This window comes from Patagioenas fasciata, chromosome 1 (genome assembly GCF_037038585.1).
Source record: "Patagioenas fasciata isolate bPatFas1 chromosome 1, bPatFas1.hap1, whole genome shotgun sequence".
Taxonomy (NCBI): domain Eukaryota; kingdom Metazoa; phylum Chordata; class Aves; order Columbiformes; family Columbidae; genus Patagioenas; species Patagioenas fasciata.
Genome location: NC_092520.1, coordinates 35,922,065 through 35,944,976, shown reverse-complemented (window position 1 = coordinate 35,944,976; position 22,912 = coordinate 35,922,065). Strand labels below are relative to the sequence as shown.

The following is a 22,912-nucleotide window of genomic DNA, read 5'->3' as shown; positions in this document are numbered from 1 at the left end:
GGGTTTCTAACTTCTTAATGAAGACATAATTTTCTGAAGACCAACATAGCCATATATACTGCTGAAATCAAATGGCAGGTAAGGCCCAGTGAGAAGTGTAAGATTTGTCACATGATAGTTTTAATAGAAGCTGTAAATAATTATAATTATTTCAGAAGACAAAAAGAAAAAATTTGTCACTGAAAACAGTTTGTAGAAAAATACAACTGCAAACTCCACCAGTAAGACTCTGGTTATGTTAATAAATAAGATGGCTCAGGGTCATTTTGGACCTCAGGCTAGTTGGCACAACATAGCAGTTTTCTTTAAACTCTCTTACTCTCATAAACAGAACAGCTGTGTTCAAACTCCTACAGAGAATGATCCTTGGCTCTGGCTTTGTCTGGAAGAAAATTTGCCAGTCTTAATGATGAGATGCTAGGGACTATGCTAGTAATTCTGTAGTATAGGTGACTACACGCCAGTGTTCATGCCCATGGCATGTCCTATTAGATCAACTGTTATAGAAGTATCACAAAATCACAAAGTACTTGGCTCACAATACTTGGGTTAGATTATTACACACAGTGATACCTACAAGGTTGAACAGTGCAGATCTAGAACTATATAAGATTGGATCCTGAACGAGTTGACCAGTCTGCTAGAGCACTTAACCACATATTTCTTTAATCTGTTTTTAAATTAAAAATTAGATGTGCATTTACACTATTTCTTTATGCAGAAAAACTTTTTTTTTTTTTCATGGAGGTCAGTGTACATATACCCATGCTAAATCATGTTTCGAACTCTGAGTTTGTTTAAAACCTGAACCAGCTCTTCCTCTAATTTTTGTGTCTCAACGTGACTAAAGTAAATGAGAAAAATCTGATGCCTGGCAGATTTTTTCTTTCTGAATCTTCCATGTATCTAACTATTAAATGGTTCATGATTCTACTTCAGATACTCTTTTCAATAAATAGTGTGAAAGGAAAAAAAAAAAAAAAGAAAAAAAATGTAATTCTGTATATTACCTTGTGATTACCTCGGTGTAGTTTCCACTCCATTAGCTCTCTTCAGACTATTCAGAAATCCTTCTCATTTCTTGAAACTAACCAACTAGGGTGGAACTTTGACACTAATGAAAACACCTGTTCTGCTTCGGTCCAGTTTTCCAGTTGATGCCTGGAAAGGAACAAAAGAGATTTTAAACTTCTGAAAAGTTTCTGATAGTGAGAAAAGTAAGAAAATATTCAGTTTATTCAGAAGGAGGTTTTAGAAGCTGCCAAAGATATCTATGGCAGTGATGGAAGATGAATTCAGCAGAAACAAAAGATGGAATAAATGAAAAGACTGAATATAAAATAAAAGAAATTCACACAAAGGTTGCAGTGCCAGTTTTTTCACAGTAAGAGAAATAAACATTGCAATAACTTGCAAAGGAATATGGGAAAACACTTCCTGTTGGAAACATAGTATTTCCAAAAGCTTATGTTCCAACTTCAGTTTCTCTGGATGAGCTTGTAGCAGCTGGCATGGGTTGGGCCTTGTTGACTATAGTGTTAATGCATGAACTTCAATTAAAACTTAAGGAAGTAGCCTAGTTTTAAGAATGGAGGTGTGTCTCTAGTGTGAACAACCTGGCAATCACTGAGAAAGCTGCAAACACATGGACAACCTTCCAGCAGGTAGATTTTGAACAACAGTGATGGCAACAGCTGGCCTGCCCTGAAGTGGAACTGTGTTTCAATCTCTAAGGTCACTGAAGCCATGTTCTTCTGACTGGGACCTGGAGCACTGGTATGTGGACATCTGGTCTTCCTTCTTCTCCTGCTTCTCCAAGGATAAGGGGGTTTGTTGGTTTTACAGAAGGGGGCCATCCCCACCGCAATCATCAAACAACAAAGGTAGAAATGAGGCGGATGTGTTTACATTGGGGCTGGTTGAGGCACATGACCAGGAGGACAAGACAAGGTGCTCAGGCTACTGCAGTGCAGCTTGAGTAGACACAGTGGCATGTCATCACCCATCTATGTACCCTATCAGGATTGTGAGAGTTGGCAGGGGGAATGATCACATGGTTGCTGCAGTGCAGGGAAGTCACGTAATTTGTAAAACTACATACATCCATTGTTAAATCCTGTAGTATCCAAGTCTATGTTGTCTGCATGCTCTTATTTGGTCTTGAACTGTGACAGGGAGGCAGGAGTGTGTGTCTCTTCCTGTCAGCAGTGCTTTGTGATGCGGCAGCAGAGCATAGCTATAAAGCTCTTACAACTTTCCACTTCCGCTCATTATTAACATTTTTGTCTCTAGTTACATATCAAAACCAAATCATTATGTCAATGACATGACTACCTTGTCTGAAGAGCTGGTGAAGCTGAATGTCCATTTTAGTCTTTTTGACCCTTTGGTCAAAATTTATTCCAGTGTGCTGAAATTTCTCATCTATGCATCAGCTTGAACTGGGATCTCTCCAAAGGCAAATGTCATAAATAAAACTGTCAAAGCACTATGAAAACAGATCCAAAAGCTGGAAACAAACAGCTTGAACTAACCACCCAGCATTTGCCTGAAGTCAGACAAGGTGAGTCCATCTCTGTATTCCTTGCTTAGGTGCCTCAGTTGACTGTCTAAAAAACAGTGGAAGAAACCTGAAATTTGACTAGTAAGCACCAGTGAGGTTCATTAGAGCATTCAAATTGTCATTAATGAAAATTGTACTTGCAGAGCAAATATGGGATTTTAGCTGTAGTGAGGAAATTAAGTTTCAGGATGTGATCTCCATTGTACTGGTTTTGTCTTGTGTTTTCCCAAATTTATTTTGTCATCTCAGACCGGAACAGTTCAATAAAACAACTTATATGTGTGACATCTTGTGTCTTGATACAGCTGCCTGAAATCCTTTTAAACACCTTCCAAATCCAAGCTCCAGTGTAGAGGTAGAGTACTTAACAACTTCATCTGTATCAGGGCTTTTGTTTTTTGTTATTTGCTTTGTTTTGTTTTCTTTTTTGAGAATGGCAACTCAGTTAGTAATGGAAGAGTTATTTTTCTGTTGTTGCTGCTTTTATTATTTTTTCCATGGCACTTTATTTGTTGACATTTGTGTTCCTGTTAATGCTTCAGCAGAACTCAGAAGCATTCTTTGGAGTACTAAAGCTGTCAAAAGAAGGTCAGCACTTCAGTGGTAACACAGCAGAAACAAGGAAAACCTGAAGAATTTGACAACATTGAAATAGTTAAACACTGATCGTAATGGCATGCCAATATAAAGTATAAATGGTTCACAGATTTGTGCTGAGTGTCCACTTATCAAGGAAGTCTGTGGGTAGAGGTAAGGATATTTGTGTCCACAGAACCTCTACTTTCCAATTTAATTCTATTGATGAATAAGTTTATCTACTTCTTTGTTACCTGGAAGCATTAGATAATCTGAATTTAAAAACCCGAGCAGAGTAGGAGACTGTAGTCTCTTCCATGTGTTGTGCTCCTTGTTGCATCTTCAGGGAAGACCATATGTCAAAATCAATACAGGAAGAGAAATGCCACCAGAGAAACTCTGGGAGTAATTGTGCTTGAAGTAAGAACAATTCTTTCTGTGACTTTGAAGAGTAGAGAGGAAATGTAGATGCCATGTCCTATTTGCTGAAAAATCATCATTTTAGTCTTTACTGAACAAGCTTTGAAAGCTAACAGAGGCAGGGTAGGTTTATAGAACTTGCACTTTGCAGTAAGTAGTGACAATTTCAGGAGACACTTGGAATTTAGAAATCTGTTGTTCAAGAAAAATTAAATATTCACATTTTGCCTGATCACCATTTAATGAAGCAAGATGTTTAGAAAAACCCTTTTCTCTCTCAGTCAAAGCAAGGAAAGTTTTACCCAAAAGCTTTAAGGTAAACATAAAATGACATAATGTTTGTCAGTAAATAACATGTTAGGTTTTCCATAATGTCAGCTTATTTAAAATGAAATATTTTAATTTCTATTTGAAGCTAAATGAACCAATTGAAAACATATCAAAATGGATGTTGTTTTCAAGCAGTGCACAGCTCATTCCATATTCTAAAATTTAACCCAAAAAAGAAACTAGTTATCATTGCATTTTATAGCCATGGCAACAGCTATGCTGTTATTTTTGATTAATTAATTTACCTGCTCAGGTTAAAACATTTTTAAAGTTTATCTACAGTGTAACTGAGTATCAGATCTTCCCCATCCCATTACTAGGACAGCCAAGGTTTTAAGACAATAATACTCAGTGCATAGATTTCTCATGTGCAGGACAAATAGACAAGAACATGTGAACACGTGAACTCTTAACTACATCTTATGGTGTTAAAAAGTTGCAGCTTCAGACAATTCTGAAGTTTTTTTTTATTAACAGTTACTATAGATTAGTATCTCCTCAGAATATTTTAAGACTGCCAAGGGAGTGTTTTAGGAACCCCCTCCCAAAAAAAAAAAAAAAACAAAAAAAAAACAAAAAACCACACCCAACACAAACAAGCAAACAAAAGAGAAAACTCTTCACCCATTAAAAAAGTCTCTGGCATTTACCTTCAATGAGGCAGGAAATCTTCAGTCACTTAGGAAATTAAAGACTTTCCAAAGCTTAGGTACTCTCACTCTATGATAGAATCTGAAATAGAGCTGATGAATGGAACTCTGGTGGTGCTTATTTCTCCTCTTCGACCATAAAATGGCAGCTGATGGTGACTTTGCCATTAAATTCTAGACTTCTATGGCTAGTTTAATCCCATGAAAGGAAATTCACTCTTTTGCTCATAAGACACACAATCATGGCTGTGTCACATCCATCCTTCTTGGTGAAACAACCTAGACTTAAAAAGCTGAGATATGAAATGAGAGCAGCAACCAGGTATCCAAACCTCAGTTTTATACATTATAGGTAATATATCACTATCAATAGAAAAAGGCAGGGTTAGGATTGGCTCTGTATTCCTCCTGTTTTGAGATTATGGGACCACTCAGAAAATGAAAATTATCATAGAATATCAGGTTAAAAGGGACCACAAGGGTAATTTGATCCAACCTTTCTTGGCAAAAGCACAGTCTAGACAATGTGATCCAGCACCCTGTCCAGCCGAATCTTAAAACTGTTCAAAGTTGGGGAATTCGGCACTTCACTGGAGACCTTATTCCAGTGGCTGATTGCTCTCATTGTGAAAAATTTCCTTATTGTGTCCAAGATATGGACAACATATTAAGCAATAACAAAAGCATCCACTTGAAAAGGGAGCTGTGATCTGTTCCAGGTAGAGTTCAAGCATTTATATTAAACATTCACTGTACAAAATCCAAGCAGACATTACAGTAAGCTGTCTGCCTTACGATATTCCCCTACCATAGCCTTTAATGTTCATTTTTATTTTTGTGGTCATGGTAGGTTTTCTTGATCACCTGTATTTTTGTATCTATCCTTTTTAAAATCTGGACTGTAACACTGTTAAGTATCTTAGCGTATGTCTCAGAGTATTGACTTTCAGTATAAAATATTTTATTTTGGCTTGGGTTACATAGGAAGTAAGTGTAAGTGTCTTCCTAGTTAATCCCAAACCAAAGTTTCCACTTTCTCTAACCACCTTCTATATCCTGCAGCTCATCATTGAGTGGCCCATTATCTACCTAGTCTCTCTTGGCCTTCCCATACAAAACTGGCCTTTGTCTGAATCATCTCTGCCAAATTTCTTCTCTACTGCCAGAATCGATTCACTGTTGCTAACATATGTACATGCCATTTGGCACTGAACAAGATCTATCAGAATTTCCAATTTATTGGATGCCCTCTATTCTCCACCTGGCTCCCTCTCCTCAAATAATACCATGCTTCCATTTATAATCTTACAGACACAATGGAGGACAAACTGACCAGAGCTTACGAGAAAAGAGAGGGAACAGCTGAGAGGAAACAGGATAAAGATCTTTGTTGTACTTGTGTACTACCCTGCTACTCTTCATCTCTTCTCCCAGGCTTCCTATTCTGTTTGGTCAAGTCTCTTATGCCTGTGTTTTCTGTCTTACAGGGTCTGGGTTACTTTACTACTTAAAAAATTTTGGACTTTTCAGTGTGTTTTCTTCAAATAATACAGTGTCTTCAGTTTTCAGATGGGAATGAATAAAAGGCCAGTTTAAACATCCGAAGCTCTTGACATACTCTTCCAAGTCAGGAACACATGTACTCCAGGTAAGTGTACCCTCAGTATACTTTCAAACCTGTCTCATATACAAGCAGATGTGTCTATAAGCCTCCCTGTTCTAAAATTTGCATCTTTCTTATATATTAACATGTGGCCTCAGTTTCTACAATAACAATTAGGAGTGAACTTCTTTTAGTATCCATAGCAAAGATACAGCCAACAGGGTCAATGAGTTTTTATGTTCTGGTAAAACATACATTCATGTTCATAAACAGGACTTTATTACGAGAATCAAAGGCTAATCGGCTAATAATCTATTTTAAGATAAGCCACAATAAGCATCCCTTCAAATGGAAGGAAGCCCATGAATAATGGCTTGTCATCTAGCAGGAGCCAATAGTTATGTACTCAGGAATGACCTTAGTATGTTAATCCATTTTCAAGGAAAGCTGAACCTGGGTTGCCTCCAAGGCTGACCCGTTTAATTTTCTGCCTGGGAGACATCTCAGCCTCCTGCCTTATCTTCCAGACCAAAGTGAATAGTTACCTACCTGAGAGGCTCTATACCAAGTTTGATGAATTGCCTCACAGGCTGACCCAAACCCATACGTGTCTGGAAGGCACTGTCTCTCTATTGACCTAATTATTAAGCAGACTGTAACAGTTATATATCCTAAGATGTGTAATGTAAATTATATCTAAATGTGCCTGTCTGTAGCTTTTGATTAATAATTCATATTTAAAATCATCTTGATTTTTAGAAGTAGCAATGACTTTTCCTTCAGAATAATATTAGAATATTCACTTAACCATTGCAAATCATAGTTCTTTTTTTTTTTTACTTGCTCTATTTAATGATCTTTATGCTGCAAATATAAAAGAACAGACATATTTCAAGTTTTCAAGGTCATTTTGAAGCTTAATTTATGATCATGAACGCCTTTGTAATCTCCATTTAAAAGATATTATAAATGCAAAGTAGTAGTGGTAGTATTTCTTAAATCTGTTCTGAAATTCACTAAACTGTTATAAAAAGAGCCATTGACCCAACAGCTTAGATTTCTAGCTGAACATTGCCAATGACTATAGAAGAACACACAGGTGAATTTGATAGTGGAAGAATACTAGGATTTATTAACAAATTGTGTGCTAAATAAAGAAAAAAAAATACAAGCAAAGGATGATCTGGGTAGTAAAACTAAAGGAAGATTAGGGAATATCAACAAAATTAGCACAGCCAAAATAATGGGTTGATAAACTTTCAGAAAGAAAAAAGTAATATCAAAAAGCAATAATCAATCCCTTAAAATATATTATCTCCACAGTTGTCACAGTGAAGCAAATATATTTTCTCTGCACAAATTTTCAGAAGAAATAACAATGGAGAAAAAATTGTAGAATTAAAAAGATTGTGAAAATCAACATCTACACTATCAATAAAGAGTTATTTAAATTGCAGTTCCTGACCCCAACTACACTTCACATGGAAGCATGATACTTCTCCCCATACAACAAGGAAAATGTATTCCTTTAAGCACATTTGGAGCTCTCTATTTTTACAGGTGTGTGTCAGAGCAATTTATCAAATAAATGAAAAAGATCAAAATAATACAGTCCAACCAGTTAAAGCATGTGTTGATATTTTTTAATGGTTTTTTGACACATCTTTTCCTTATAGTACTCGGAGATATCTGTTTAGGTATTTTCTTCACCTTCCATTTAGAAAGTGCACAATTTTGAATTGAAAGTGTCTAAGAGATAAAATTTCCATGTCTGCTGAGTCAGACATCAAGTGCGTGCACACATGCAGTAGGAAGTGTAGCAGAGGGATTTAGACACATGATAACATAAACAACATTCAAAATAAGTAATTTATTTTCAAGGTTATGGATGTGAATATCATTACAGAATACAACAAGCAGCTTAGAAAATGCCTCTGAAATCAGAGAATACATCAGAAAGAGGAGGTCCATGTCACAAAGGACAGACTATAGCAGATGACTGAGCTGTAGCCTGTCTGTCTGGGATCCATAAATGAGATAGTCTCTGCACTAAGGACAGAGTCTCAAGGAAAACTGCTCCATCCTATTTCTGAATATCACTGAATTAGTTCAAAGACTACTCAGTAATTATTGCTGCAGAACTTAAGCGTAGAATCTATGTGCAGAATCTATCCAGACAATTGACTTATTTCCCTTGGCTGACAATTAGATTTCTCTTTTTTTGACATTCTGACTCTCCCATTTCTAAGGGCTTTCTGTCCCGTCATGTGAATCTGAGTGAAAATCTGCTGGTGCTTTCTGCTATCTCTTCACGCTACCTCAAACTGTGTACCTAAGTCACATTTTTGGACACAGAGCAGTATTAACTTTTTATCATTCCCATATTGACAGGAGTAGTAAACACCCAAATTCACTGCATAAAGTAGTAATTAGAACAATTTGTACATTGGGAATAGCAATTGATTCTTACTATTACTGCTAGTACTATTATCACTAGAATTATTAATTAATTTGTGCCAGCGGTTTTATAAGCTTCCAGAACATCAAATGAAACACATCAAACAACCTGGCCAGCCATACAAACTATGTTCAGAGGTAAACCAACTTGACTCTTTTAACAAAGACTCTGTTTAACAAAGTCTATGAGGAAAAAAAAGGCAGCATAATGCTCAAAGTCCTCTTTCGTTGTCTATGGTATCAAATGTCTAAAGAAGCAGACCTTTGTTTTCTAATGATCAGAAGAGCTGTATAATTGGAATTTCTAAGACACACAATCCCTCATATTTAACAAACATTATTTTACTTTGATTCGGAACATATTTCTAAAAATGTAGCTGTTCCCCTGGAATGGAAATTTTCAAAAACATCTAAGTTTTCTACTCTCCCATTCAGTAACTGTGGAACAGTGGTCAAAATGGTTTTTATCTTTTTTTTTTTTTTTTTTTTAAAGAAAAGAAGAACACGGAAAATAAGTAAATTTAAAAATAATTAAAAATATTTTATATTTCAGTGGTACAGACTTTCAGAAACATATTTAAATAGAAAAGAATATTCTATAAATTGTGCACTCTCTTACTCTATAAATTCGATTTTCTTATTTGCTGTGGGCCATGGATCTAATTTTTTCTCATTTTTTAAACTCTTTCAACTGAAAACCAAACAGGAAGGATCTCATGTTTTAACATGATGAAGATGAGTTTTGCCTTTTTGTACATGTATTTGCGTAAAAAAAAAAAAAGTTTTTTTTTTTATATACTGTAGTTAAAAGAAATAACATAAATCATAGAATCATAGAAGCATAGAATAGTTTGGGTTGAAGGGACCTTCAAAGGTCATGTAGTCCAAGCCCCTGCAATAAGCAGGGACATCTTCAACTAGATCAGGTTGCTCAGAGCCTTGTCCAGCCTGGCCTTGCATGTCTCCAGGATTGGGGTATCTACCACCTCTCTAGGCAGCCTGTGCCAGTACTTTACCACCCTCATTGTAAAAATTTTCTTCCTCATGTCTGATCTGAATCTCCCCTCTTTTACTTTAAAACCACTAACCTTTATCCTATTGTAAGATACCCTTCTAAAAAGTCTGTTCCTATCTTTCTTATAGACCCCTTTTATGTACTGAAAGGCCACAATAACATCTCCATGGAGCCTTCTCCAGGCTGAACAACCCCAACTCTCTCAGCTTGTCCTCATAGTAGAGGTGTTCCATCCCTCTGATCATCTTGGTGGCCTTCTCTAGACCCCTTCCAACAGGTTCATGTCTTCCCTGTATTGAGGCCCCCAGAGCTAGATGCAGTACTCCAGGTGAGGTCTCACCAGAGTGGAGTAGAGAGGCAGAATCACCTCTCTCAACCTGCGGGCCATGCTCTTTTTGATGGAACTGCAAGAGCACATTGCCAGCTCATGTGCAATCTTTCATCCACCGGAACGCCCGAGGACTTCTCTGCAGAACTACTCTAAATCCCTTCATCCCCCAGCCTGTATTGATACTGGGGGTTGCCCTGACCCAGGTGCAGGACCTTGCACTTAGCCTTGCTGAATCTCATGAGGTTTGCATGGGACCACTTCTTGAACTTGTCCAGGTCCCTTTAGGTGGTGTCCTGTCCTTCAGGCCTGTCAACTGCACCACTCAGATTGGTGTCATCCGCAGACTTGGTGAGGGTGCACCCAATCCCAATGTCTATGTCATTGATAAAGGTATTAAACAGAACTAATCCCAGTACAGAACCCTGAGGGACACCACTTGTTACCGGTGTCCATCCAGACATCGTGCCTTTGACCCCTACTCTCTGGGCGCAACCATCCAGACTGTTCCTCATCCACTGAACAGTCCACCCATTAAATCCATACCTCTCTAATTTAGAGAGAAGGATGTTGTGGGGGACTGTGTCAAAGCCTTCACAGAAGTCCAGATAGACAACATCCATAGCTCTTCCTTTGTCTACTGGAGTAGTTACTCCATCTTAGAAGGCCACTAGGTTATTCAGGCAGGACTTGCCCTTGGTGAAGCCATGCTGGCTGTCTCAAATCACCTCCCTGTCCTTTATGTACCTTAGTATAGCTTCTAGAAGGATCTGTTTCATGACCTTCCCAGGCACAGAGGTGAGGCTGACAGGTTGGTAGTTTACAGGGTACTCCTTTCTACTCTTTTTAAAAATGAGTGCAACGTTTCCCTTTTACCAGTCACCAGGGATGTTACCTGACTGCCATGACTTATCAAATATCATGGAGAGTGGCTTGGCAACCACTCCTCAGGACTCTGGGGTGCATCTCATCAGGTCCCATGGATTTATGTATGTCCAGGTTCCTTCAGTGATTGCGAACCTGATCTTCACTGGCAGTGGGAGGGACTTTGCTTACCCAGTCCCATTCTTACAGTTAATTTTCTACTCAAAAAGTGTGGAAAGAGAGCTTGCCAGTGAAGACTGAAGCAAAGAAGCTGTTGAGTACCTCAGCCTTCTTCTCATCCATTGTTACTGGTTTACCAGTCTTAATGCATAAGGAAGATGATTTTTTTTTTATTTATTTTTTTTTAAGTATACTTAAAGTTCAGGTCAACTTGAAACATCTGTGTTAAAAATGAGGTTCTTTTAAAAAGAAAAAACCCTGAAGAGTTAAAAAAATAAGCTTCATCTTTGCTTAAAAGCCCTAAGGGCTGCACTTACAGTATGTTACCTTATCACTCATGCTGGAAGTGCTTTACTGCTTGATCATGTAATAGTCTCAGCTTGAACAATATCTGAGAGAATTAAGAAACTCTGTCTTCTGCAACTGTCACTAGAGTACCATGTCTGATAAAACAGAAGGTTTGTTCAATATGTTTTTTTTTTTCACTGCTTTTTAAAATTCTGTAAAACTTACTACAAAATTCTGAAAGTAATAGTGAGAAAACTCTCCTTCACCAAGATTTCTCTCAGCCCACTTTTAAACATGATCCATAATTTGATCAAATGCTCTTGGGCGCTATTAAATAGTAATAATGAACTTCACCTAAAGCCCTTAGTAATTTTGTTCCACATTTCCTTCTCTAATTATCCACTGTTCCCTATTTATTATTGCTTCATTCCCTGCCTTGAGGCCTTCTAAAAATACTAAGAATGATAAATTAAACAATACATTTTGGCACCAAGTTAACCAGTGGGGAGGGTTATAATTTAATGGGTTGTCTTCTGAATTAATTATTTCTGAATTATTTAATTGTGGCTTCTAAACAAAATTTCTTGCTGAAAGTGTGACACTGAAAGCCAAAATATCTTTCTATAGTCTCTAGCAAAAGGAAAATCAGAACATTAAAAACATACATGTTCAAATTAAATTCACAACATGTCTCTATGTAGATCAATAGAAGCCTTCAATTTGCATTTATATTTATATTTTCACTAATGAACAGTGTCTCCTCCCAAGAGCCATAATAGTATTTTTTGGGGTAATCTCACAAGAGTCATCACTAGGCAAATGGCACTTGGAGTTAATGTCTTTTTTTCACATCTTTCTTTTTGAAGTAAAAATAGTCATTGGCTTTTATATGATGTCCTTACACTTTTCATTCAAAATCAATTTTAACACTAAAAAGAAAATCAGAGCTTTATTTAAAACTCCCGGTTCACTCTGTTATTTTCCAGCTTTACTATTCAGTGCTGTTATAACTTATTGTTTATAGCTTCTAAAATAAATATTTTAATTATTTTGAGGAACATGACATTTGGAGGAATGCTAAGAAAAGTGTGGCATTTGTGTGCTTTGTCTAAACAAGTTCATATGGACTAACCCATAAAAAAAATTTGCTGAGATACAGCACAGCAAATCTGTCAGTATCTGGACACATACTCTAGACATGCTTTTTTTGTCTTAATACTGAAAATTCTTACTACAGCAATGCTTAAACATGCTATGCAATTTGTCACTTCTCTGTGACTGACAAAAGGAAGAGAAAATCAGGTCATGTGAGCCATTTAGTATGATGCCCTACATTTTGCAGGATGATGTTCTTTCCTGAATAAAGGAAAATCATATAATTCCTGCATTTATTAGGCATGTGGAAATCTGACTTTTATTCCTCATCCTACTAATTATTGTCTCTGAATCAGAATAAAATTTTCAACACCATTGTGTTTTTCAGTTTTCATGGTTTTATACTTTTATTTCAGACTGTTTTTTTCCTGCTACTTTTTTGTGCTATGGCTGTGAAGTGTCAGATCAATACTCTATTATTTATCATCCTAACAAAAACTGATGCAGAGGAGGAAAGGAAAACCTCTCCTGGTCACCCAGAATCTCCAGATCATTATAGTGTAAATGCATTGGCTCCTGAGTAACAAAAACAGATAGGAATATACTCAAAACAAGCATGTCCTGCTCTTATGATGTAAATAGAAATTTGTTGCAGCTTTTGTTGACATAACTTTTAACATAAGTTACATAGAGTAGTTCCTTTAAACCAATCATATAATTAATTGTGTTTTCCCAAATTATCCTTAAGGCCTATCTGCAGACTCATTCAGGTTCATGAGCTAAAATTTGGCCTCTTACTATTTTATTTATGTTGACACCACTCCCAGACCTATATATGTTCCCTTTCACTTTACTGGTATACTCATTCCAAATAGATATGTGGATTTTCTAGGTGCTCCAACCCCTCTTTGATGTACTGGATGGGAGGTGCAGAAATCCTCTGACCCAGCTTTTGTCATGTAATATGCCACTTTTCTAGCTCAACCCTAAGCCATGAGTGCTGGTGTCTGTAGTAGCTCTCTTCCTGGCCTAGGAAGAAGATGATGATGATAAAGTGACATGAGCTGTACTTGCCTGAATTATCCCAAGCCTTAAGGAAAGACAGTGAATTAAAGTGTTGGAAACTGTAGTAGCCTGGAAAATTTCCATGTAGTATCTGAAGTGAGGTGAGAGCCTGTGGGTCAGAGTTCTCCTTACTCTTGGTCTCACAGTTCTGCTCCAGTCTACTCTGAAGTTCAGTCTGAATCCCTTAGAGGAATGTTAGCCTGAGAAATCTGGACAAGAGCCTAACAAGCCTCTGCCACTAGAAAAAATATAATATTTGTGCTGCTACCAGGGACGAACCAGGGACAAATCCCTTATCATTACATAATGTTGTTGAGTCTCAACAGAAAGTGTGATAGATTGCAGAGTTGCTTATGGTGCAATGACTAAATGTTGCATATTTTCTGTCTAGGCAGCAGTGAAGAAGGCTAGATATTTTCATTACCTTAGTTTCTGATTTTTAGATCAAGAGAAAATTAACTGTGGACTACTGTCCATGTCCTGTTGGAAGAAATTTCTGGAGGATAGAACAACAGAAGCAGTAAAGAGAATACAGAAAAATGTGATCGTTTGGCACGTGATGAGGTCAGGAAACTCCTGAGAAGAGTGTACTTTCTTGCACTGAGGAAGACCAAGACTTAGACATGACAAAAAGAAGGAAATTATCCAAAGTACACACAGATGACTAACTGTTTTTGATATTCACAAATTCATAGACTGAAAAGGAGTTGTGATTTTTTTTTTTTATTTAATTTGACTTATAAAGACACCCACAGTTTTCTCTGTTTAAAGAATAGCTTTGTTCTGATATCTTTCTGTTTCAAGCATACCATTGATCTAAAGCCTGGAAGCAAATGGGAAAATTGGTTTGCTGGAACAACTTAATAAAATAACCATTTTAGCCGTGTTCCTCTGATCTCTGAGCCACTTAGAGGCAATGGGTTGATGAGTATCTTTTGTTGTTAAGCTTGATCATCCAGCACATAATTAGTGATAAAGTTGCTCCAAATTGCAGATCTTCCAGGTCCAGCTGATTAAATCTAGACATAATGGCCTCAGCTTCTTTAATAAGCCTCTTTAATACATCTTCCTTAACTCAAAGTCTGGAAGCTGTTAATCATATCTGTATTATGTGTAGGTGATTTAGCTTTCCTTTAATCATCTATTTATAAATACTTGGCACATATTGGACAATGAAATAACTTGTTTGATGAAAATGTGCAGTCACATATACTTATAGTGTGATGCGATCTTGACTACAGCCAATAAAAGTATCTCATCTGCTGGAGGCCAATGAAATTTCTTGAAAACAATCGGTTTACAAGAATTATACTGGAAAGGTTAATATATTATTCAGTTGAGAACATAAAGAAGGAAAAAAATTGTTTTAAACAATAAAAACAAAAAAAAATAGAAGAGTTTTAGTTCTTGAGATATATCATTATTTTATCGGTTTGTATTAGACAGAATTGTGGAAACAATGTTACACAGCATATTTACTCATTTATTAATAATTTGGGTAAATACATATGCACAAAGATCTGTTTCTTAGACGCTGTTTCACATCTGAAAATAAAAAACACAAAAATTCTTGAGTATTCGATAGGTTATACGAAGTCCAAAATGACCATGTAATTCTTGAACGTGAAAACATAATTCGACTTTAAATAACAGCACAAAAGATTCAACATGTGGCATTTACATATAACTGTGCCTAAGTAGTTCAGTTAATTTTGAAAAGATAAAATTGCCTTAAGTTAGTTATCTTGAAATATTATCCACAAAGATACTGTGTTCTTTCTATTCATTTTACAAATATCATAAGCTATTTTTGTCAGGTATCTATCATTTAATATTAAAATAATTTATCGTTCATATATACAAAAAATATTTTCAGAGTATTTTATTTACTTTTAAGAAACTTTGTATCTTTGTACAAAACCGCTTACTGTTTCTTCAATCAAAACCATAGTGTTCCTGATTAATTCTCTAAAATTTTCAAGCTATGTTTTGATGTAGTATTTTTCATACTGATTTAGGAGAGTGCAAGTACCATGTATTTGCTTTGGCTAATGTCCTAAGCTGGCAAACGGGTTAATGCTACTAAGACATATGTGGTTTTTTTCTTAAATCAAAGAGAATAAAGAATTGCTATTCATAGCTGAGTTTTGAAATAAAGATTAGAGTGATTTCAGTAGTAGATATAATCGATATTCACAAACCAAATCTTTCTTATAGTTTGCACATGATTTTACCACTAGCTCTTTAAGTACAAGTTTGTTCTTTTTTCTTTAATTTCATTGCAAGATTCATGAGCTGAAACCTGCTACATTTTCTGTTCTATTTTTGCATTTTTCATTATCCCACTGTCATGTACCTGACATCCTCATGCAAATGTACAGAGTGACCTATTCTATTCACAGTCATTCAGAGATAAGTACTGTCATTATTTAGGGGTGAATGCAAAAACTGAAGTAGGATTTGTAGTCTCAACGTGGATTTTTCAGTGGAAACACCACAATAACATATACTTTTGCTCTCTATTGAGCTTCTTATTCCTCTTATACAAAATTGGTATTAAAGTTCTTTGATCATTTTAAATCTCTCTATGTTCAAGTTCTTGTATAAATATTAAAAACATTTTCAGGAATTAGGTAAAGTAATTCTTTTCGTGTAGTGATAAAAGGTAAATCACTTGCACATTTTTTTCAGAACACACAATCTAATCAGTTTTGAATTAAGAATCATATGCAGAAAAATAGAAACTTACAGACACATGTTAGCTAATCTTTCAGAGACAGATCTTGATACCTTTTCTGTCATGACAAAGCTAAACAAGAATTCTTATGATAATGACTGTTATTCCTGAAATGTAAAAGCTAAGTACTTAAAAAATGGTGGCATTCACATATTTACCCAAGAACTCCTGAGCAAGACCCCAACAAAGTGCAGGTATGTGAAGTGTTTCTAACAATCTGTGTAGTGAATTCCATGGTCCAGATTGTCCCAGACTTACTCTCTATTTGTAGACCTTAGGCATAAAGTGGAGGACCAAATAGAACACGCAAAAAAGGAGCTTGGCTACAAAACAAAAGCTACTGCAGAAAGTTGTAGATATCATGCTCCTCATAGAGAATACTTATCCCAAACATTTATATTTCATTGAGTATGTGTCTTAATTAAAAGAAAATACTGTGACGTGATCCCTAGTATTTTTTTTCTGAATGGAGAGTAAGAAAGATGCTATGTTAGGAAACTGACTCAACATTCCAAATGCTTGGAACTGCTGCTCTTAAATAATATATTTCCTTTTAGACCAACATATGAGACAGGAGACCAGGACCGAATTTGGTTTCTCTCTGTACTTCCAGGCTTATAACAAAACTTCCATCAGTGCTAGGACCACCACTGACCAAGATATTAGAAGGTCCTGAATTTTCTTACAGCTTAGGGAAGATGGGTTTCTCACAGCACTGCACATGCAGCTCAGATTGACAACCTTATCCAATCTCTGAACCTAGAGCTGAAGTGCTAGCTGGTACAGTACAAGTAATACTGAAGGACTCTCTATCAGATGAGCTAGCCTATTTTGGCTCTTTCATTATAATTGAAAATCTTAACAGTGTTCTGTTCTGCAGGCTGCCCAAGAGACACCTCTTTTATATCTTAACTTGTAGCAGGATTACCCCTATGTTGTTTTCCTCATTCCTAGCACTGTGATATGTAAGGCAATGGAGTTAAGAGGAAAAAGCAAAGTTAAATTGTTTCTTTGCCCTCCTTTCTGCCATAAAGACCTTGGGAAGTCATATCTGGTCTCTGAAGTTTAATTTCTTCATCAGTAAATTGGAATGAGTTCCAGTTCTTCTTTGGCAAAGAGTTTTTTGTTCCCTGGCTGAAAAAGAAGCAACAGACACTAATTAGGTATTATGGAAATATTAAAGTGTTTAATAGCAAGTACTCCTACGTGTACTAGACAGACAGATAGTTCTCTTGTACTTTATTTGTAAAAAAGATATTGTGTTATGATTTCTAGAATCACCAAGTGAATCTGTTATTGACATGTTTCTAACTTTATTGTATGGTTTGAAAGCATCTTTTTTATTTAGTATTGTTACCCTGAGGGAGGTAGAGAAAAAAAGCAATAGAGTGAGATTGACTGTAAAACACTGAGGACTCTCAGAAAGTCAGATCTCTTTCAGGGCTGTTCTATGGGGAAGACCACTGTGGTATTGTTTTATTATCTCTGTTTTCAAGATAACATGCCATGAATACTAATGTTAAGTGGCAACAATGAGCAAGAGACAGGGTGCAGATATGCAATAAGCAATAACAAAATGTGCTTGTCAGCTGTTATTTCCGTATCTTACAGAATAACTAAATCTATAAGCAATTAATTTTGTTAAAAACAGTGTACATGTACATTGTAGTGCCTTGATTCCAAATTCTTGAGCTGCTCATAAACAAGATCATGTTTTTCGTTAGGCATGTATAATGTCTTGAAACAAGAAAACCTCATCATTTCTCTTTCAAAGGAAATTTAAGCAACAATGCAGCAAGAATATACTTTGAAAATTGCTAAAAAAACATGCAAAAAACTCCACATCCTTAAAGTTTCATCATATGTCATGTAACCATAGTCATGGTTAGCAGGCTATCTGACAGGGTAAGTTATATTTTGTTTTCATTAAAAGTATGCCACAAAAAAAAAAAAAAAAAAGTGTCAAAGGAAAAAATAATAAATAATCCTTGGTTTTGCTGAAATGTCATATATTTTATTATTATTATTTAGTATTAAAAGGCTTTAAGAAAAACATGTTACAATAATCATTAGTTTAGGCTGGAAGGTCATCTGGTCTCACCTCCTGCTATAAGTTCATTCACGCTGCTCAGGGCTTTATGTAGCTGAGTTTTTAATATCTCAAAAGATAAAGATTATTCAGTCTTTCTGGAGAACCTTTTCCAGTGTTTGACTGTTCTCACTGTGAATTTATATATACATTTGAAATTGCCATTATGGTAGATTTTAGCCATTGCCTCTCAACCTTTCACCAAGAAAGGTCTGGTACTCTCCTCTCTACAAGTGGCAAGAGTTAGCTGAATGTAGCAAGCAGGTTGTCTCTTAGCATTCCCTTCTTCATGTCGAAGAAACACAGCTTCCTTAGCCTTTATTTCATGTGCTTGTTGTGCCTCTTCATCATCTTAGGATTCCTTTTTTAAGACTTGTTGCAGTCTTTCTATCTTTCTCCTGTATTGGGGAGCCCCAAATTGGAAACAATACTTCAGGTGCACCCTCAGATGTGCAACACAGAGGAGAGCAATTGCTTCACTTTGCCTGATGATTGTACTCTTCCTAACGCAGACCGTAAGTGTTTAGCCTTCACTGAAACAAAGGTTTGCTGCTCATTCATATTCCATTTGTCAGCAATTAGGTCCACCAGATCCATTATTGTAAAATAACTCCCCATCCAGTCTGTCTACATTATGGCACGATGTTACTGCATCCCAAGCACAGATTTTCACGTCTGTATTGGCTGAACTTCATGCGGTTTCTGTCAGCCCATTGCTCCAGGTGATACAAGTCTCTCTGAATGTCAGTGTACTAATTACTCCCCAAATTTGCTTCCTTCTGCAGGCTCAATAATTGTATTCTTTTCCACTGCCTACATCACTGATGAAGATCTCAAACAGTATCAGCCCTAGTACTAATTCCAAAGGAACATCACTCAAAAACATGCTTCTGAACTGTTGAATATGTATGAGCAAGATTTTAATCAGTTCAGTCTTACGTACCTTGTTCTGCACCTTTCTAGGCCATTTCTCTGTAGTTTTACTACAGGGATATTAGCGGTGAGCCTGCTGCACTTGCCTACTCAGCTAGATAACTCAGTGTAGAAGACAATCATATTGAACAGGCATGTTTTGCCCTTGGTGAATCTATGTTGGCTGTTTCCATCTACGTTTTTGCTTGGAAATAGCTTCAAAAAAGGATTTGATACATTTTCTTAATTTTCTTCACAGACAGTCTGTATTATCTTGGATTGTCTTTCAATTTTAGAAGATGGGTCTTTTCTAGTCTATACAGAACTCCTTTGACAGGTACAACCCTTTGAAGACAACAAGACAGGGACCTTGAAGTGGCATCTGTCAGGTCTCTCAGCACTTTTCAATGTCTTTAGTCTGTTCCCATTTTTATGTTTATACAGTTTGTTAACATGGTCCCTAACTTAACATTTTTCTGCTGTTAAGGTGTACTTCATTTAGGTGGACATGGGAGGTATGACAATAGACACTGCAAGTACAAACTGACACAAATAACTTCTTTGCCATCAGCAAGTCACTTGCCTCACTAATAACAATCCTATGTCATCTTTGGTTTCTGTTCTTGTTGTTGACAAGGTACATATGGAAGCCTTTCCTGTTGCCTTTCACATCCCCTAGTTTCAACTATAGTTGAGCTTTAGTTTGCCTAATTGCCATATTCCATCCATGTATCTCATGTAATATTTCTATTTTCCTCCTGGCAGGCAGTCTCTGTTTTGTCCTTCCATATGCCTCCTACCTGCATTTGAGTCCAGTCACAAGCTTTTATCTGTGTTGGTCTTATGCCAAGCCAGTTTGAATTCAGTACAACAGGATGGACCATCCTTGTGCTTTAAGGAGTTTGTCCCTGAAGATATCCAGCTCTCTTGGGTTTTGGATTTTGTTTTGGTTGGTGTGTTTTTTTCCCTTTAAGGTAGCATCCAAGGTATTCCTTCTAGGAATTTGTTGAACAAGCAAAAGTCTGATCTTTGAATCCCATGTCTGTATTATGCTTGTTCTCTTCTTCATTTTCCTGAAGATATTTAATTACATCACCTTATGGTCCCTGGAGCAAAGGCTGCTGTTTATCAATTACATTACTTTTTTTTTATTCACAAGTAGCAGATCTGGCAGATCTGACCTCCCAACTTCTGTCCATACACCATCTGCATGAAAATGTCTTTGATGCACTCCAGAAGTCTCCTGGTTTGCTTACATTCAACTATGTCATCCTTCCAGCAAATGTTGAGGTAACTGAAGTTCTTCATGACAACCTTGTATTGCAACCATGGGATTTCTTCATGTGTTTTGAAGCATTTTATCAACTCTTTGATCAGGAGGTCAGTATCCAGGGACGGCCAAGACATTCTCCTTGTCTATCTCTCCTCAAAACAAGTCTCAAGAACAGCTGATCAGCCTGTCATATGTTACACAGCAAAGTTCCACGTATTTCATTAACTTCTTGACATAAAGCACAATATCCCTTTGTTTTCTTCCCTGCCTCTTTTTCCAAGATGAATCCATCACAACATGCCACATATTCCACTACTGTATGACTGAATATTTTAGAAGATTTGTAATAACATTAGAACTAATTTTGTTCTTAAATTATCCATCTGCCACAAAATCTGTTTGTCTCCTCTACTATCCCGTTCTCCAATCAATTGCACTTCCCTTATAATTCTACACTTTCTGGGGACAAGAAATCAGTTTTTATTTCTGAAGATGAATCCAACACAACTTCATAATGCACTTTCCTGAGAATAACAACATAATTCATGTAATTTGTTCAGATTTGGGAGGGTTTTTTGGACAATTCAAATATCCACATCATGAGAAAAATCTACCTTAACAACACAGTGTGCTACAATTCAGAGCTGCCTTTTTGCTACAAGTTGTCAGCAAAATGCATTAGGTTTCCTGTATTCTTGTCTTCAGGCTTACATTTCAACTATTGTTAAAAAAGATTTGCTCATTTTACCTTTAAATTTCATAGAATCATATGAATCACAGAATGGTTTGTGTTGGAAGGAACCTTCAAGATTATCTAGATCCAAACCCCCTGCCATGGCCAGGAACACCTTCCGCTAGACCAGGTTGCTCAAAGCCTCATCCAGCCTGCCCCTGAACACTTCCACTGTTGGGGCATCCGCAGTTTCTCCAGGAAGCCTTTTCCAGTGCTTCACCACTCTCATGGGGAAAAATTTCTTCCTCATATCCAATCTAAATATACCCTCTTCTAGTATAATACCATTACCCCTTGTCCTATCACTATACCCTTGTAAAAAGTTCCCCTTCAACTTTCTTGTAGGTCTCCTTTAGGTACTGGAAGGCTGCTACAAGGTCTACCCAGAGCCATCTCCAGGCTGAATAACCCCAACTCACTCAATGTGTCTTCACAGGAGAGGTGATCCACCCCTTTGATCATTTCTGTGGCACTTCTCTTGATCTGCCCCAACGGGTCCATGACCATCTCATGTCAGGGGCTCCAGAATTGAACACCATACTCCAGTTGGGGTTTCACCAGAGCAGAGTGGCAGAACCACCTTCCTTGACATGCTGGTCATGCTCCTTTTTGATGTAATCCAGGATACGGTTGGCCTTCTGAGCTGCAAGCACACATTGCCAGGTCCTGTTGAGCTTCTCATCAACCAACACCAAGTCTTCTCCACAGTGCTGCTCTAAATCAAATAGATGGTTCAGAGAAGGCTGGGAAAGCTAGTGAAGGGTCTAGAGAAGTCTTATGAGGAGCAACTGAGGGAAATGGGGTTGTTTATCCTGGAGAAAGGAAAGCTGAGGGGTGATCTTATCACTCTCTACAACTACCTGAAAGGAGGCTGTAGCATGAGGGGTGTTGGTCTGTTCTCCCAAGTAGCAAGAGATAGGACAAGAGGAGATGGCCTCAAGTTGCTCCAGAGGAAGTTCAGACTGGATATTAGGAAAAAATTGTTCACAGAAAGGGTTATCAGGCATTGGAAGATGTTTCTCAGAGAAGTGGCTGAGTCACCGTCCCTGGAGGTATTTAAAACATGTGTAGATGAGGTTCTTAGGGACATCATTTAAGGGTGGACTTGGCAGTGTTAAGTAAATAGTTGGACTTGATTATCTTAAAATTCTTTTCCAACCTAAATGACTCTATGATTCTGCGATTCTATGATTTTCTGTCCAGCCTATATTTGTGGTTGGTGTTGCCTCAATCCATATACAGGACCTTGCACTTGGCCTTGCTGAACATCATGGGGTTTGCATGGGCTCACCTCTCAAGCTTGCCGTGGTCGATCTGGATGATCTCCCTTCCCTTCAGCATACCAACTGCACCACACAGCTTGGTGTCATTGACAAATTCACTAAGCACTTGATTCCATAGTCCCTGTCTCCAAAAAACTGTTAAACAGCACTGGACCCAACAGCAACCCCTGAGGAACACCAGTCACCACTAGTCTCCACTTGGACATCAAACTGTAGACCACAACTCTTTGAGTGTGACCATCTGGCCAATTTCTTTTCCACCAAGTGATCCATTCATCAAATCCATGCCTCTCCAATTTAGAGATAAAGATGTTATGCAGGACAGTGTCAAATGCTTTGCACAAGCCCAAGTAGATGATGCCATTTGCTCTTTCCTTATTCACCAATGTTATAACCCCACAACGATGTTGTGCCTCAACATAGTTTTAAGGAGGATATGCTCCATAGTCTT

The 22,912-nt window shown here is 37.1% G+C and overlaps 1 long non-coding RNA gene across 1 annotated transcript in view; it reads left to right on the top strand.

The window, feature by feature from the left end:
* The first annotated feature begins 3,118 nt into the window (after positions 1–3,118).
* LOC139826977 (uncharacterized) overlaps positions 3,119–22,912 on the top strand; it is a 46,177-nt gene continuing 26,383 nt past the window's right edge. Inside the window, exons 1-2 of the long non-coding RNA XR_011737144.1 lie at positions 3,119–3,313; positions 6,102–6,187. This is a non-coding gene — a long non-coding RNA (uncharacterized lncRNA). The remainder of the gene's footprint in view (positions 3,314–6,101; positions 6,188–22,912) is intronic.